At 39.7% G+C, this 17,817-nt stretch overlaps 1 protein-coding gene across 1 annotated transcript in view; it reads right to left on the bottom strand.

Annotated features, from left to right (window-relative positions):
* LOC137439118 (synaptophysin) overlaps window positions 1-17,817 on the bottom strand; it is a 94,126-nt gene that overhangs the window by 32,221 nt on the left and 44,088 nt on the right. The window lies entirely within an intron of this gene.

Genomic DNA, 17,817 nt, shown 5'->3' with positions numbered 1-17,817 from the left:
CACGGCGGGTGGCACGCTCTAGCCTTGCGGCCGAACCTGGCATGATAGTAGCACCAGGTTTGCGGTGGTGGCTGCCGTGTCGGCCGTGCCGGCGGTGGTGGTGGTGGCGGCGGCGGTAGTGGGTGGGGCGTAGCAGCGGCCATGAGGGAAGCAGGGGGCACTGTAGCCTCCGCACCGGGATCCACTACGGCAGCACCGTACACCGACCGCGTGTCGCAGGCCGTGAAAAATTTGTCCGCCTCTCCGGCCAGGGCGCGGGGTTCCATTAAGTTCGAACCAGCCAGCGCGAGCGGCACATGCACAGGTAGCTGGCGGAGGAAAAGTGCTCAGAACAGGAAATCCGGGCGCTGGTCTCCAAGAAGGGACAACATAAAATCCATCCGAACGGACGGTCGTGTGTCGCCGAGGGCGGGAAGGTCCAGGAGGCGGTCGGTGCGTTCGGCCTCCGTGAGCCCGAACGTGGTGAGGAGAAGACGTTTGAGCGCCGCGTACTTGTGGGTGCCCCGCGGGCGCCGAAGGATGGACATGACGCGGGCGGCAGTGCCGGGCCCGAGGGCGGCGACCACATGGTAGTACATGGTGTCGTCCGCCGTGATGCCCCAGAGCTGGAATTGAGCTTCGGCCTACACAAACCAAACGTCGGCTTGCACTTCCCAGAACTCTGGGAGTTTGACGGCGACAGCGTTGGTAGCCATGGCGCGTTCAGGGGTCAGCTACGGCTGAACCAGTCGGGGTCACCAGTGTGGTGCTGTGCACACACAATTCGTTTGCCAAGAAGGTAGGCCACAACGCGTTGTACAAACTGAAACACTTTAATAACAGCTCGCACGTAAGCACTGGGCGGGCTCGACCTTCGAGCCCGCATATATGTGCCGAGGCCACGCCTTGCCCCCGGGCGTGGCCGGTCGGCCGAAAGGTGAGGCATGTATCTCAGTTCCACCCTGCGCCTCGTGACGCCTTTGCTCCGGGCGTGGCCCGAGCTGAGCTTCCACGCCCGGACACTCGCGCCACCCACTGGTGCGCGGAATTATTGCTCACTGACATTGTGTCCGCCACAGTAATTTATTTAGTGATTGAGAAGACCGAAAGTACTGAGCAGATTAATGCTCACAACATTTTCTCTGGCGTGGTGCAAAAAACAATGGTGGCCGAAGGGCGCCATTTTGTTTTCTTGGAGATCGAAACTATCCACCACGATATAAAATCTAGCACAGGCCTGTCATGTTATTTCGATAGGCCTCTTGGTTGATCTCAGACTCACCTTCCCGAAGCGATATTTTATGGCTACAATACAACCATTAGGGTACGGTAGGTAGGCCTACCAAACATGGTTGGAGTGGATCCGTTCTCACTATTATAAAGCCACAAATCAAATATTTTTGTGTCCACTCTCAGGAGAGCCAAAAAAAACAACATCCGTCCAACCTCAATATTTAACTTTCAAACTTGTCTCGCTCCTCTGAAACCTGATGGCACCTTGTTAAGTCTGTCTCCAGAGTATGCTTTCTCTCTATTCAAATGGGGCTACAGTGGACTCCACTCACGAGAAGGCCGAATGCCTCAATTCTGTGTTTGCTTCCAAATCTTGTGTCCTTAACCCCTCACTCTCCGTACCCACCCGTACCAGTCACACACAACTGCTCTTGGACTCAGTGTAATTTGCACCTGAGAAGGTGGAGAAGGTTTCTGGCAACCCTCGACTCTGATTCTGCAACTGGACTGGACACCATCAGTTCACGTGTCCTAAAGCCTGCTCTGCTGTTCTTGCACATCCTCTTTTTTTTTCACCCTATCATTTGTCATACGTATACTTGGAAATTGTTCCATATACTTGGAACTTCCATATACTTGGAAATCTTCCATATACTTGGAACTTCCATATACTTGGAACTTCCATATACTTGGAACTTCCATATACTTGGAACTTCCATATACTTGGAAATCTTCCATATACTTAGAACTTCCATGTACTTGCAACTTCCATATACTTGGAACTTCCATATACTTGGAAATCTTCCATATACTTGGAACTTCCATATACTTGGAAATCTTCCATATACTTGGAAATCTTCCATATACTTGGAAATCTTCTATATACTTGGAAATCTTCCATATTTCAATGTTACCTGAAGGAAAGAATAATTTCCCTGAAAATGGGACAATAAAGATTTATTATTATACATGGAAATCTTCCATATACGATTATACGTACTTGGAAATCTTCCATACACTTGTAAATCTTCCATATACTTGGAAATCTTCCATGTACTTGGAAATCTTCCATATACTTGGAAATCTTCCATATACTTGGAAATCTTCCATATACTTGGAAATCTTCCACGTACTTGGAACTTCCATATACTTGGAAATTCCATATACTTGGAAATCTTCCATACACTTGGAAATCTTCCATATACTTGGAAATCTTCCATATACTTGGAAATCTTCCACATACTTGGAACTTCCATATACTTGGAACTTCCATATACTTGGAAATCTTCCATATACTTGGAAATCTTCCACATACTTGGAACTTCCATATACTTGGAAATTCCATATACTTGGAAATTCCATATACTTGGAAATCTTCCATACACTTGGAAATCTTCCATATACTTGGAAATCTTCCATATACTTGAAAATCTTCCACATACTTGGAACTTCCACATACTTGGAACTTCCATATACTTGGAAATCTTCCATATACGTACTTGGAAATCTTCCACATACTTGGAACTTCCATATACTTGGAACTTCCATATACTTGGAAATCTTCCATATACTTGGAAATCTTCCATATACTTGGAAATCTTCCATATACTTGGAACTTCCATGTACTTGGAAATCTTCCATATACTTGGAAATCTTCCATATACTTGGAAATCTTCCATACACTTGGAACTTCCATATACTTGGAACTTCCATATACTTGGAACTTCCATATACTTGGAACTTCCATATACTTGGAAATCTTCCATATACTTGGAATTTCCATATACTTGGAACTTCCATATACTTGGAAATCTTCCATGTACTTGGAAATCTTCCATATACCTGGAAATCTTCCATATACTTGGAAATCTTCCATATACTTGGAAATCTTCCACATACTTGGAACTTCCATATACTTGGAAATTCCATATACTTGGAAATCTTCCATACACTTGGAAATCTTCCATATACTTGGAAATCTTCCATATACTTGGAAATCTTCCACATACTTGGAACTTCCATATACTTGGAACTTCCATAGACTTGGAAATCTTCCATATACTTGGAAATCTTCCACATACTTGGAACTTCCATATACTTGGAACTTCCATATACTTGGAAATCTTCCATATACATGGAAATCTTCCATATACTTGGAAATCTTCCATATACTTGGAACTTCCATGTACTTGGAAATCTTCCATATACTTGGAAATCTTCCATATACTTGGAAATCTTCCATATACTTGGAACTTCCATATACTTGGAACTTCCATATACTTGGAACTTCCATATACTTGAAAATCTTCCATATACTTGGAATTTCCATATACTTGGAACTTCCATATACTTGGAAATCTTCCATATACTTGGAAATCTTCCATATACTTGGAAATCTTCCATATACTTGGAACTTCCATATACTTGGAACTTCCATATACGTACTTGGAAATCTTCCATATACTTGGAAATCTTCCATATACTTGGAACTTCCATATACTTGGAAATCTTCCATGTACTTGGAAATCTTCCATATACCTGGAAATCTTCCATATACTTGGAACTTCCATATACTTGGAACTTCCATATACTTGAAAATCTTCCATATACTTGGAATTTCCATATACTTGGAACTTCCATATACTTGGAAATCTTCCATATACTTGGAAATCTTCCATATACTTGGAAATCTTCCATATACTTGGAACTTCCATATACTTGGAACTTCCATATACGTACTTGGAAATCTTCCATATACTTGGAAATCTTCCATATACTTGGAACTTCCATATACTTGGAAATCTTCCATGTACTTGGAAATCTTCCATATACCTGGAAATCTTCCATATACTTGGAAATCTTCCATATACTTGGAAATCTTCCACATACTTGGAACTTCCATATACTTGGAAATTCCATATACTTGGAAATCTTCCATACACTTGGAAATCTTCCATATACTTGGAAATCTTCCATATACTTGGAAATCTTCCACATACTTGGAACTTCCATATACTTGGAACTTCCATAGACTTGGAAATCTTCCATATACTTGGAAATCTTCCACATACTTGGAACTTCCATATACTTGGAACTTCCATATACTTGGAAATCTTCCATATACTTGGAAATCTTCCATATACTTGGAAATCTTCCATATACTTGGAACTTCCATGTACTTGGAAATCTTCCATATACTTGGAAATCTTCCATATACTTGGAAATCTTCCATATACTTGGAACTTCCATATACTTGGAACTTCCATATACTTGGAACTTCCATATACTTGAAAATCTTCCATATACTTGGAATTTCCATATACTTGGAACTTCCATAGACTTGGAAATCTTCCATATACTTGGAAATCTTCCATATACTTGGAAATCTTCCATATACTTGGAACTTCCATATACTTGGAACTTCCATATACGTACTTGGAAATCTTCCATATACTTGGAAATCTTCCATATACTTGGAACTTCCATATACTTGGAAATCTTCCATGTACTTGGAAATCTTCCATATACCTGGAAATCTTCCATATACTTGGAAATCTTCCATATACTTGGAAATCTTCCACATACTTGGAACTTCCATATACTTGGAAATTCCATATACTTGGAAATCTTCCATACACTTGGAAATCTTCCATATACTTGGAAATCTTCCATATACTTGGAAATCTTCCACATACTTGGAACTTCCATATACTTGGAACTTCCATAGACTTGGAAATCTTCCATATACTTGGAAATCTTCCACATACTTGGAACTTCCATATACTTGGAACTTCCATATACTTGGAAATCTTCCATATACTTGGAAATCTTCCATATACTTGGAAATCTTCCATATACTTGGAACTTCCATGTACTTGGAAATCTTCCATATACTTGGAAATTTTCCATATACTTGGAAATCTTCCATATACTTGGAACTTCCATATACTTGGAACTTCCATATACTTGGAACTTCCATATACTTGAAAATCTTCCATATACTTGGAATTTCCATATACTTGGAACTTCCATATACTTGGAAATCTTCCATATACTTGGAAATCTTCCATATACTTGGAAATCTTCCATATACTTGGAACTTCCATATACTTGGAACTTCCATATACTTGGAACTTCCATATACTTGGAACTTCCATATACTTGGAAATCTTCCATATACTTGGAATTTCCATATACTTGGAACTTCCATATACTTGGAAATCTTCCATATACTTGGAAATCTTCCATATACTTGGAACTTCCATATACTTGGAAATCTTCCATGTACTTGGAAATCTTCCATATACCTGGAAATCTTCCATATACTTGGAAATCTTCCATATACTTGGAAATCTTCCACATACTTGGAACTTCCATATACTTGGAAATTCCATATACTTGGAAATCTTCCATACACTTGGAAATCTTCCATATACTTGGAAATCTTCCATATACTTGGAAATCGTCCACATACTTGGAACTTCCATATACTTGGAACTTCCATATACTTGGAAATCTTCCATATACTTGGAAATCTTCCACATACTTGGAACTTCCATATACTTGGAACTTCCATATACTTGGAAATCTTCCATATACTTGGAAATCTTCCATATACTTGGAAATCTTCCATATACTTGGAACTTCCATGTACTTGGAAATCTCCCATATACTTGGAAATCTTCCATATACTTGGAACTTCCATATACCTGGAACTTCCATATACTTGGAACTTCCATATACTTGGAACTTCCATATACTTGAAAATCTTCCGTATACTTGGAACTTCCATATACTTGGAACTTCCATATACTTGGAAATCTTCCATATACTTGGAAATCTTCCATATACTTGGAAATCTTCCATGTACTTGGAAATCTTCCATATACTTGGAAATCTTCCATATACCTGGAAATCTTCCATATACTTGGAAATCTTCCACATACTTGGAACTTCCATATACTTGGAACTTCCATATACTTGGAAATCTTCCATACACTTGGAAATCTTCCATATACTTGGAAATCTTCCACATACTTGGAACTTCCATATCCTTGGAACTTCCATATACTTGGAAATCTTCCATATACTTGGAAATCTTCCACATACTTGGAACTTCCATATACTTGGAACTTCCATATACTTGGAACTTCCATATACTTGGAACTTCCATATACTTGGAAATCTTCCATATACTTGGAAATCTTCCACATACTTGGAACTTCCATATACTTGGAACTTCCATATACCTGGAAATCTTCCATATACTTGGAAATCTTCCATATACTTGGAACTTCCATATACTTGGAACTTCCATATACTTGGAACTTCCATATACTTGGAAATCTTCCACATACTTGGAATTTCCATATACTTGGAACTTCCATATACTTGGAAATTTTCCATATACTTGGAACTTCCATTAACTTGGAAATCTTCCATATACTTGGAAATCTTCCATATACTTGGAAATCTTCCATATACTTGGAACTTCCATATACTTGGAAATCTTCCATATACTTGGAACTTCCATATACTTGGAAATCTTCCATATACTTGGAAATCTTCCATATACTTGGAATTTCCATATACTTGGAACTTCCATATACTTGGAAATCTTCCATATACTTGGAACTTCCATTAACTTGGAAATCTTCCATATACTTGGAAATCTTCCATATACTTGGAACTTCCATATATTTGGAAATCTTCCATATACTTGCAACTTCCATATACTTGGAAATCTTCCATATACTTGGAAATCTTCCATATACTTTGAACTTCCATATACTTGAAACTTCCATATACTTGGAAATCTTCCATATACTTGGAACTTCCATATACTTGGAAATCTTCCATATACTTGGAAATCTTCCATATACTTGGAAATCAGTCAACATCACTGTATTGATTTAAAGGGTGCAAAAACGGATCCCCTTAACTACAGACCTAGCAGTTTACTTCAAATCTTCAGCAAGGTCATGGAATCCATCATTTCAGTTGATATTGTTATGTTTGTAGGTGGTAGGAATCATCTTAGAACAGGTATAAAAACGCATAGGTTAGTATGCTCCGTTGTTTGGGTAGTTTAACCATTTCTATGTACAGTGTTAAGTAGAGAAATGTTACCTTAAGAATGGTCCTGGTGAAATGTGCATCATATGAAGGGTGGTTCGTTGTTCAATAAATAGTGGAGGACCTGTATGTAAAACCTTCTGTGATACCCTAGGTGAGGCGCAGGTGAGGCCTTGGGAAAGAGAGAGGGAATTTAAGAGGGTGAGGGGTGTGTCTTCGAGGAGAGTGAGGGGAGGAGTTTCGTCACCTTCAAAGGAGTAGGGTTTTTGGATGCTCTCACGAGAGAGTTGGTTCGGCCTCGGAACGAGTAACAGGGGTTGTGTCCGGCGCTCCTGAGAGGAAAGTTTGGGCCTGCTCGTGTTCCTGCTCATCTCCCTGGTTCGTAACGTGGTCCTGTTTGTGACTGCTCGCCTGCTTCGTTGAGGGTTTGTGGCTGCTTTGGCACCACCTTCGTCATCTCTTGACAAGAGCCAAGGCCTCACTCAGTTCTCATTTCCCTTCCCTGTCTGTGCTTGAGTCTGGTGTGTGGCATCTCAGATTTATTTAGTTCCCTTGTAAATAATTTGTAATGTTCCCTTGTAAATGTTTCCTTTATTGTGAATCTGTGCTTCCCCATCTCACCTTCCCCCTCCCCCCATCCTGCTGTCGCACCCCATTGTCATGCTTTACTCTTTCCCTGTTATTTGTGGAGGGGAATAAGCCCCGTTAAAATCAGATTAAATATCTCGTGTACTTATTGTGGTTCCGTGTGCATGAAGACGCCATTATTTGATGCAGTCCAAAGGAGTAAAAGCCATTTTGGTCCATTCGTCGAGTGTCGCTATTAATCAAGCGCTGGACACGACAATATGAAACTCATCTTTTTCTCCAACAGTTTCAGATAACCAATTTGGTTTCAGACAAGGTCACGCCACCTTAAACATGCTGATCCAACTGTCCCAACAATGGATGGAAGCCCAGACTTGAGATCAGGGCCATCTCTCTAGACATATCTCAAGCTTTCGCTACAGTTTGGAACCTTGCTCTCCAAACTCTTTGGCCAAACTATCGAAGGCCAACTCCACGCTTGGGTTACTTTTGCGATTTCGCCATTCGCGGATTTTAACAGGAGCGTAACCCTCGCGGTCGGCGAGGTTTTACTGTACTTGGCTATAAACACCTGATCTAATGGACATCATAAGTCAGTATGAATAGCAGACAACTCAAACACATCAAAACCTGAATGAAAGTCTTTGAAAACAAAGTCAAGAACACGATGCCAAGTGTGGAGGCGTTGAACAACAATAAATATTTAACAACGAGAATGGCACTCGGTAGAGAGCATACCTCCATAAAATGAACAGGTTACGTTTTGTATCCCACTGACAGTGGGATATTGATTGGATTCTGGCTCTGGATCTGGATTCGGATTTTCACCAAAATCGAATCAATTCGTCCTTGTCACACAACCAACCTGTCCACCAAGTTTCATACAAATCCGTTCGTAACTCTTTCACATATCCTGTTCACAAACAAACAAACAAGAAGCCGTCATGCGTAGCACGATACTTGCAAAATCCCCCCCCCCCCCCAAAGTTTTCCATTGATACAGCAAATTGTCCATTTCATGAAGATTAAAATTTACAAACTTGATCAAAGCTCGGGTCAACAGGATGAAAATTGACGATTTTTCAGATGAAAAATGGTGATTTTGGAAGGTTGACCTTGAGTTGAACTTTGACCTTTTGACCTCAAAACTAGTTAGTTTCCCTATTTAGTGACTCGATGTGCAAATGCTGTTCAAATTTCGTCAATCGGATGAAAATTAAGGATATTAAAAATTTGGCCTATGTTGACTTCAAAAATAGATAGTGGTTGAATTCAGCGACCATCTATCTATAATTCCATTAATCTCTGTGTGTATGTGTGTATGTGTGTATGTGTGTTTGTATGTTTGTCTGTGACCGCTGTTTCTCGACAACTACCGGTCCGATATACTTGAAACTTGCCAGGTATATTGCTGGGGACCCGAGGATGTGCCTTTTCAAGGTTTGAAATTAATCGGACAAGTAGTTACCGATCTATGGCGATTTCTTTACCAAACACCGCAAGCCGTTCGCTTTGGACCAAACCATTTCATGTAAATAGAGGGGGGGGTTCTGTGGTCGTTGCGAATGGACCAAACCATTCATGTAAATAGAGGGGGGGGGGGGGTTCTGTGGTCGTTACTGCCACGTGGTTTCAAAGTTTTTTTTTGTTGTTGTTGTTTGCACGCATGTTTTTTTGCACCCACGTACGGGCACGCCCTAGGATGTTTACACACACACACCCCTACACAAATTTTTTTTTTTTTTTTTTTTTGGCAAGGAACGGGCACCCACGTACGGGCACGTCCTAGCTTATATATAGTACGGGCATGCCCTAGTATATATAAATCCTCTAAGAAGTTCAAGTCAATTAAATGAAAATTGGTGATTTTAGAAATGTGGCCCAGGTTGACCTTTTGGCCCATGTTGACCTCAAAAATACTTGGTGGTTGAATTCAGTGACCAGATATGCAAGTCCTCTTCAAATTTCAAGTCAATCGGATGAAAATTGAGGATTTTAGAAATTTGGCCTATGTTGACCATTTGGCCTATGATGACCTCAAGAATACTTTGTGGTTGAATTAAGTGACCAGATATGCAAGTCCTCTTCAAATTTCAAGTCAATCGGATGAAAATTGAAGATTTTAGAAATTTGGCCTATGTTGACCTTTTGGCCTATGTTGACCTTATGGCCTATGTTCACCTAAAATATAATTTGTAGTTGAATTCAGTGACCAGATATGCAAGTCCTTTTCAAATTTCAAGTCAATTGGATGAAAATTGAGGATTTTAGAAATTTGGCCTATGTTGACCATTTGGCCTATGTTGACCTCAAGAATACTTGGTGGTTGAATTCAGTGACCAGATATGCAAGTCCTCTCCAAATTTCAAGTCAATTGGATGAAAATTGAGGATTTTAGAAATTTGGCTGATGTTGACCATTTGGCCTATGTTGACCTCAAGAATACTTGGTGGTTGAATTCAGTGACCAGATATGCAAGTGGTCTTCAAATGTCAAGTCAATCGGATGAAAATTGAGGATTTTAGAAATTTGGCCTATGTTGACCTTTTGGCCGATGTTGACCTCAAGAATACTTCGTGGTTGAATTCAGTGACCAGATATGCAAGTCCTCTTCAAATTTCAAGTCAATTGGATGAAAATTGAGGATTCTAGAAATGTGGCCCATGTTGACCTTTTGGCCTATGTTGACCTCAAATATACTTAGTGGTTGAATTTAGTTACCAGATATGCAAGTCCTCTTCAAATTTCAAGTCAATTGGATGAAAAATGAGGATTTTAGAAATTTGGCCTATGTTGACCTTTTGGCCTATGTTGACCTTTTGGCATATGTTGACCTCAAGAATACTTGGTGGTTGAATTCAGTGATCAGATATGCAAGTCCTCTTCAAATTTCAAGTCAATTGGATGAATATTGAGGATTTTAGAAATTTGGCCTATGTTGACCTCAAAAATACTTGGTGGTTGAATTCAGTGACCAGATATGCAAGTCCTTTTCAAATTTCAAGTCAATTGGATGAGAATTGAGGATTTTAGAAATTTGGCCTATGTTGACCTTTTAGCCTATGTTGACCTCAAGAATACTTGGTGGTTGAATTCAGTGACCAGATATGCAAGTCCTCAAATTTCAAGTCAATTGGATGAAAATTGAGGATTTTAGAAATTTGGCCTGTTGACCATTTGGCTGATGTTGACCTCAAAAATACTTGGTGGTTGAATTCAGTGACCAGATATGCAAGTGGTCTTCAAATTTCAAGTCAATCGGATGAAAATTGAGGATTTTAGAAGTTTAGAAAATTTGGTGACCTTTGGCCTATGTTTACCTTTTGACCTATTGACCCCAAAAACAATAGGCTTCTTGCTTTTGACGAACTCTACCACTTGGTGAAGTTTCGTGAAGATCGGTTGAAAATTGTGACCTGTAGGCCGGTGACAAACAAACAAACAAGAAGACGTCATGCGTAGCACGATACTTGCAAAATCCGCCGCCCCCCCCCCCCCCCCCAAAAAAAGTTTTCCAATGATACAGCAAATTGTCCATTTCATGAAGATTCAAATTTACAATCTTGATCAAAGCTTGGGTCAACAGGATGGAAAGTGACGATTTTTCAGATGAAAAATGATGATTCTGGAAGGTTGACCTTGAGTTGACCTTTGACCTTTTGACCTCAAAAATAGTTAGTTTCCCTATTTTGTGACTCAATGTAGAAATGCTGTTCAATTTTCAAGTCAATCGGATGAAAATTGAGGATATTAAAAATTTGGCCTATGTTGACCTTTGAGCCGATGTTGACCTCAAAAATAGATGGTGGTTCAATTCAGTGACCATATATATATATATCGTCTTGGAAGTTCAAGTCAATCAAATGAAAATTGAGGATTTTAGAAATTTGGCCTATGTTGACCTTTTGGCCTGTGTTTACCTAAATTATAATACGTAGTTGAATTCAGTGACCAGATATGCAAGTCCTCTTCAAATTTCAAGTCAATTGGATGAAAATTGAGGATTTTAGAAATTTGGCCTATGTTGACCATTTGGCCTATGTTGACCTCAAAATTACTTAGTGGTTGAATTCAGTGACCAGATATGCAAGTCCTCTCCAAATTTCAAGTCAATCGGATGAAAATTGAGGATTTTAGAAATTTAGCAAAGTTGGTGACCTTTGGCCTATGTTGACCTTTTGACCTATTGACCCCAAAAACAATAGGCTTCTGGCATTTGACCAACTCTACCATTTGGTGAAGGTTGGTGAAGATCGGTTGAAAATTGTGACCTGTAGGCCGGTGACAAACAAACAAGCAAACAAACAAACAGACAGTCACAAACACAACCGACCAATATACTTGAAAAATCTTCGATTTTGCAAGTAACAAGAAGACGTCATGCGTAGCACGATACTTGCAAAATCCGCCCTCCCCCACCCCCCCAAATGTTTTCCATTGATACAGCAAATTGTCCATTTCATGAAGATTAAAATTTACAATCTTGATCCAAGCTCGGGTCAACAGGATGAAAATTGACGATTTTTCAGATGAAAAAAGAGGATTTTAGAAATTTGGCCGATGTTGAACTTTTGGCCTATGTTGACCTTTTGGCCTATGTTCACCTAAATATAATTTGTGGTTGAATTCAGTGACCAGATATACAAGTCCTCTTCAAATTTCAAGTCAATCAGATGAAAATTGAAGATTTTAGAAATGTGGCCATGTTGACCTTTTGGCCTATGTTTACCTTTTGGCCTATGTTCACCTAAATATAATTTGTGGTTGAATTCAGTGACCAGATATGCAAGTCCTCTTCAAATTTCAAGCAATTGGATGAAAATTGAGGATTTTAGAAATTTGGCCTATGTTGACCTTTTGGGGCTATGTTGACTTTGTGGCATATGTTGACCTCAAGAATACTTGGTAGTTGAATTCAGTGACCAGATATGCAAGTCCTCTTCAAATTTTAAGCCAATTGGATGAAAATGGAGGATTTCAGAAATTTGGCCTATGTTGACCATTTGGCCTATGTTGACCTCAAGAATACTTGGTGGTTGAATTCAGTGACCAGATGTGCAAGTGGTCTTCAAATTTCAAGTCAATCGGATGAAAATTGAGGATTTTAGAAATTTGGCCTATGTTGACCTTTTGGCCTATGTTGACCTCAAGAATACTTGGTGGTTGAATTCAGTGACCAGATATGCAAGTCCTCTTCAAATTTCAAGTCAATTGGATGAAAATTGAGGATTCTAGAAATGTGGCCCATGTTGACCTTTTGGCCGATGTTGACCTCAAATATACTTGGTGGTTGAATTCAGTTACCAGATATGCAAGTCCTCTTCAAATTTCAAGTCAATTGGATGAAAAATGAGGATTTTAGAAATTTGGCCTATGTTGACCTTTTGGCCTATGTTGACCTTTTGGCATATGTTGACCTCAAGAATACTTGGTGGTTGAATTCAGTGACCAGATATGCAAGTCCTCTTCAAATTTCAAGTCAATTGGATGAATATTGAGGATTTTAGAGATTTGGCCTATGTTGACCATTTGGCCTATGTTGACCTCAAGAATACTTGGTGGTTGAATTCAGTGACCAGATATGCAAGTCCTCTCCAAATTTCAAGTCAATTGGATGAAAATTGAGGATTTTAGAAATTTGGCCTATGTTGACCATTTGGCCTATGTTGACCTCAAGAATACTTGGTGGTTGAATTCAGTGACCAGATATGCAAGTCCTCTCCAAATTTCAAGTCAATCGGATGAAAATTGAGGATTTTAGAAATTTAGCAAAGTTGGTGACCTTTGGCCTATGTTGACCTTTTGACCGATTGACCCCAAAAACAATAGGCTTCTGGCATTTGACCAACTCTACCATTTGGTGAAGTTTGGTGAAGATCGGTTGAAAATTGTGACCTGTAGGCCGGTGACAAACAAACAAGCAAACAAACAAACAGACAGTCACAAACACAACCGACCAATATACTTGAAAAATCTTCGATTTTGCAAGTAACAAGAAGACGTCATGCGTAGCACGATACTTGCAAAATCCGCCCTCCCCCACCCCCCCAAATGTTTTCCATTGATACAGCAAATTGTCCATTTCATGAAGATTAAAATTTACAATCTTGATCCAAGCTCGGGTCAACAGGATGAAAATTGACGATTTTTCAGATGAAAAAAGAGGATTTTAGAAATTTGGCCGATGTTGAACTTTTGGCCTATGTTGACCTTTTGGCCTATGTTCACCTAAATATAATTTGTGGTTGAATTCAGTGACCAGATATACAAGTCCTCTTCAAATTTCAAGTCAATCAGATGAAAATTGAAGATTTTAGAAATGTGGCCATGTTGACCTTTTGGCCTATGTTTACCTTTTGGCCTATGTTCACCTAAATATAATTTGTGGTTGAATTCAGTGACCAGATATGCAAGTCCTCTTCAAATTTCAAGCAATTGGATGAAAATTGAGGATTTTAGAAATTTGGCCTATGTTGACCTTTTGGGGCTATGTTGACTTTGTGGCATATGTTGACCTCAAGAATACTTGGTAGTTGAATTCAGTGACCAGATATGCAAGTCCTCTTCAAATTTTAAGCCAATTGGATGAAAATGGAGGATTTCAGAAATTTGGCCTATGTTGACCATTTGGCCTATGTTGACCTCAAGAATACTTGGTGGTTGAATTCAGTGACCAGATGTGCAAGTGGTCTTCAAATTTCAAGTCAATCGGATGAAAATTGAGGATTTTAGAAATTTGGCCTATGTTGACCTTTTGGCCTATGTTGACCTCAAGAATACTTGGTGGTTGAATTCAGTGACCAGATATGCAAGTCCTCTTCAAATTTCAAGTCAATTGGATGAAAATTGAGGATTCTAGAAATGTGGCCCATGTTGACCTTTTGGCCGATGTTGACCTCAAATATACTTGGTGGTTGAATTCAGTTACCAGATATGCAAGTCCTCTTCAAATTTCAAGTCAATTGGATGAATATTGAGGATTTTAGAGATTTGGCCTATGTTGACCATTTGGCCTATGTTGACCTCAAGAATACTTGGTGGTTGAATTCAGTGACCAGATATGCAAGTCCTCTCCAAATTTCAAGTCAATTGGATGAAAATTGAGGATTTTAGAAATTTGGCCTATGTTGACCTTTTGGCCTATGTTGACCTTTTGGCATATGTTGACCTCAAGAATACTTGGTGGTTGAATTCAGTGACCAGATATGCAAGTCCTCTTCAAATTTCAAGTCAATTGGATGAATATTGAGGATTTTAGAGATTTGGCCTATGTTGACCATTTGGCCTATGTTGACCTCAAGAATACTTGGTGGTTGAATTCAGTGACCAGATATGCAAGTCCTCTCCAAATTTCAAGTCAATTGGATGAAAATTGAGGATTTTAGAAATTTGGCCTATGTTGACCATTTGGCCTATGTTGACCTCAAGAATACTTGGTGGTTGAATTCAGTGACCAGATATGCAAGTCCTCTCCAAATTTCAAGTCAATCGGATGAAAATTGAGGATTTTAGAAATTTAGCAAAGTTGGTGACCTTTGGCCTATGTTGACCTTTTGACCGATTGACCCCAAAAACAATAGGCTTCTGGCATTTGACCAACTCTACCATTTGGTGAAGTTTGGTGAAGATCGGTTGAAAATTGTGACCTGTAGGCCGGTGACAAACAAACAGACAGACAGGCAGAGTCAAAAGACAACCGACCAATATACTTGAAAAATCTTCCATTTTGCAAGTAACAAACAAACAAACAGACAGACAGACAGAATCACAAACACAACCGACCAATATACTTGAAAAATCTTCGATTTTGCAAGTAACAAACAGACAAACAGACAAACAGACAAACAGACAGAACCACAAACACAACCGACCAATACACTTGAAAAATCTTCGATTTTGCAAGTAACAAACAGACAAACAGACAAACAGACAAACAGACAGAACCACAAACACAACCGACCAATACACTTGAAAAATCTTCGATTTTGCAAGTAACAAGAAGACGTCATGCAGAGAGTATTGCACTTACAAAATCCACCACTCCCCAAAATTAAAAGTTGCCATGGATACATCAAATTGTCCATTTCATTAAGATTAAAATTGACCATCTTTATCAAAGCTCAGGTCAATCGGATTAAAATTCATGATTTTTTTCATATGAAAATTGATGTTAGAAGTTTGACCTTGAGTTGACCTTTGACCTTTTGACCTCAAAATAGTTGGTTTCCCAATTAGGTGAGGCATTGTGCAATTGCTATTTAATTTTCAAGTCAATTGGATGAAAATTTATGATTTTTCAGATGAAAATTGATATTAGAAGTTTAATCTTGAGTTGACTTTTGACCTTTTGGCCCCAAAATAGTTGGTTTCCCAGTTTATCGACTCAATATGCAAATGCTGTTCAATTTTCAAGTCAATTGGATGACAAAGGACAATTTTAGAAACTTGACCTCAAGATGACTTTTGACCTCAAGATCAATAGGTTTCTTCTTCCTTATGACCAACTCTACCAGCTGGTGAAGTTTCGTGGAAATCGGTTTAAAATTGTGATCTGTAGGCGATCAACAGAAACACAGACATAATGAAAAATCACTCATCGAGCGACACTTGGCAATAGAGGACAAAGTAGAATGGCACTCGGTGGAGCATCGTTTTGACCTCACAAATAATTGGTGGTTAAATTATGTGACTTGATATGCAAATTGTCTTCAAATTAAATTGACAATTTTAGAAATTTGACATATGTTGACCTTTTGGCCTATGTTGACCTCAAAAATAGTTGGTGGTTGAATTCAGTTCGCTGATATGAAAATCCCATTCAAATTACAAGTCAATCAGATGAAAATTGAGGATTTTAGAAATCTTAAATGGTTGTTGACCTTTTGGCCTATGTTGACCTCAAAACTAGTTGGTGGTTGGTTTCAGTGAGCTGATATGAAAATCCTATTCAGGTTTCAAGCCAATCGGATGAAAATTGAGGATTTTAGAAATTTGAAATCGTTGTTCACCTTTGGCCTATGTTGACCTTTTGGCCTATGCTGATCTCAAAAGGTTTGAGAGAACTGCAGTACAGGTTTGGTTTTGTTGTTTCAAGGATAGATAGTATGTGGAATGTGAATGTCTCCAATGAATGAATGAATGATGCAGCCACCTGGTTACCATACACAACGTGATTCACCGAGGATCACCGAGGATCACCTTTTCGAGGCACAGGTGGGATGGAGATTGTCTGATTACATTCTTAAGTGAATCGAATGGAATTCACACTCACCCAGTGGTGAAGGAATCAGTCAGTCGACACATCATTCCTGTGGAATCCAAATAGGAATCCTGGTACACACTTGCCTGCTCCATAAGTTTATGATGCATTTACAATTGATTCTCAAAACTTTTCCATTTCAGTGCAACAAAAATGGAACCTTACATTAAAGAAAATAGGGGAAAATGGAGAAGATTGTCATGGGGACCGCAAGGCTAACCCCCGCTCTAGCAGGGAACATGGCCTTAAAATGCATGTTGTTGTGTTGTTGATGGTGGGAGAACATTACCTATTAAATGGTTTGGAGTTTGGGCGGTGCTCGGGGAGGGGGGGGGGGGTGTAGCAGGGTAGAGGTTGTTCGAGTGTGTATAATGAAGGTTGAGGGTGGAGGGAGTGAGACTGGGGAAATAGGTGAAAAAGAGAGAAAAGCGAGTGGGGTTGTGGGGGGCGTAGGTGGGGGAGAGAGGGATGGGGTGGGCCAGGAGTAGTGGGGGGGGGGGGAGGTGGGGGAGAGAGGGATGGGGTGGGCAGGAGTAGTGGGGGGGGGGAGGGATGGGTTGGGCAGGAGTAGTGGGGGGGGAGGGATGGGGCAGGTGGGAGTAGTGGGGGGGGAGTAGTGGGGGGGGGGGGAGTAGTGGGGTGGGGGTATGGATGGGGTGTGGGGGAGGGATGGGGCAGGATTA

Source organism: Myxine glutinosa, chromosome 1 (genome assembly GCF_964187855.1).
Source record: "Myxine glutinosa chromosome 1, kmMyxGlut1.1, whole genome shotgun sequence".
NCBI classification, from domain to species: Eukaryota; Metazoa; Chordata; class Myxini; order Myxiniformes; family Myxinidae; genus Myxine; species Myxine glutinosa.
This window is presented reverse-complemented; position numbering and strand designations above follow the sequence as displayed.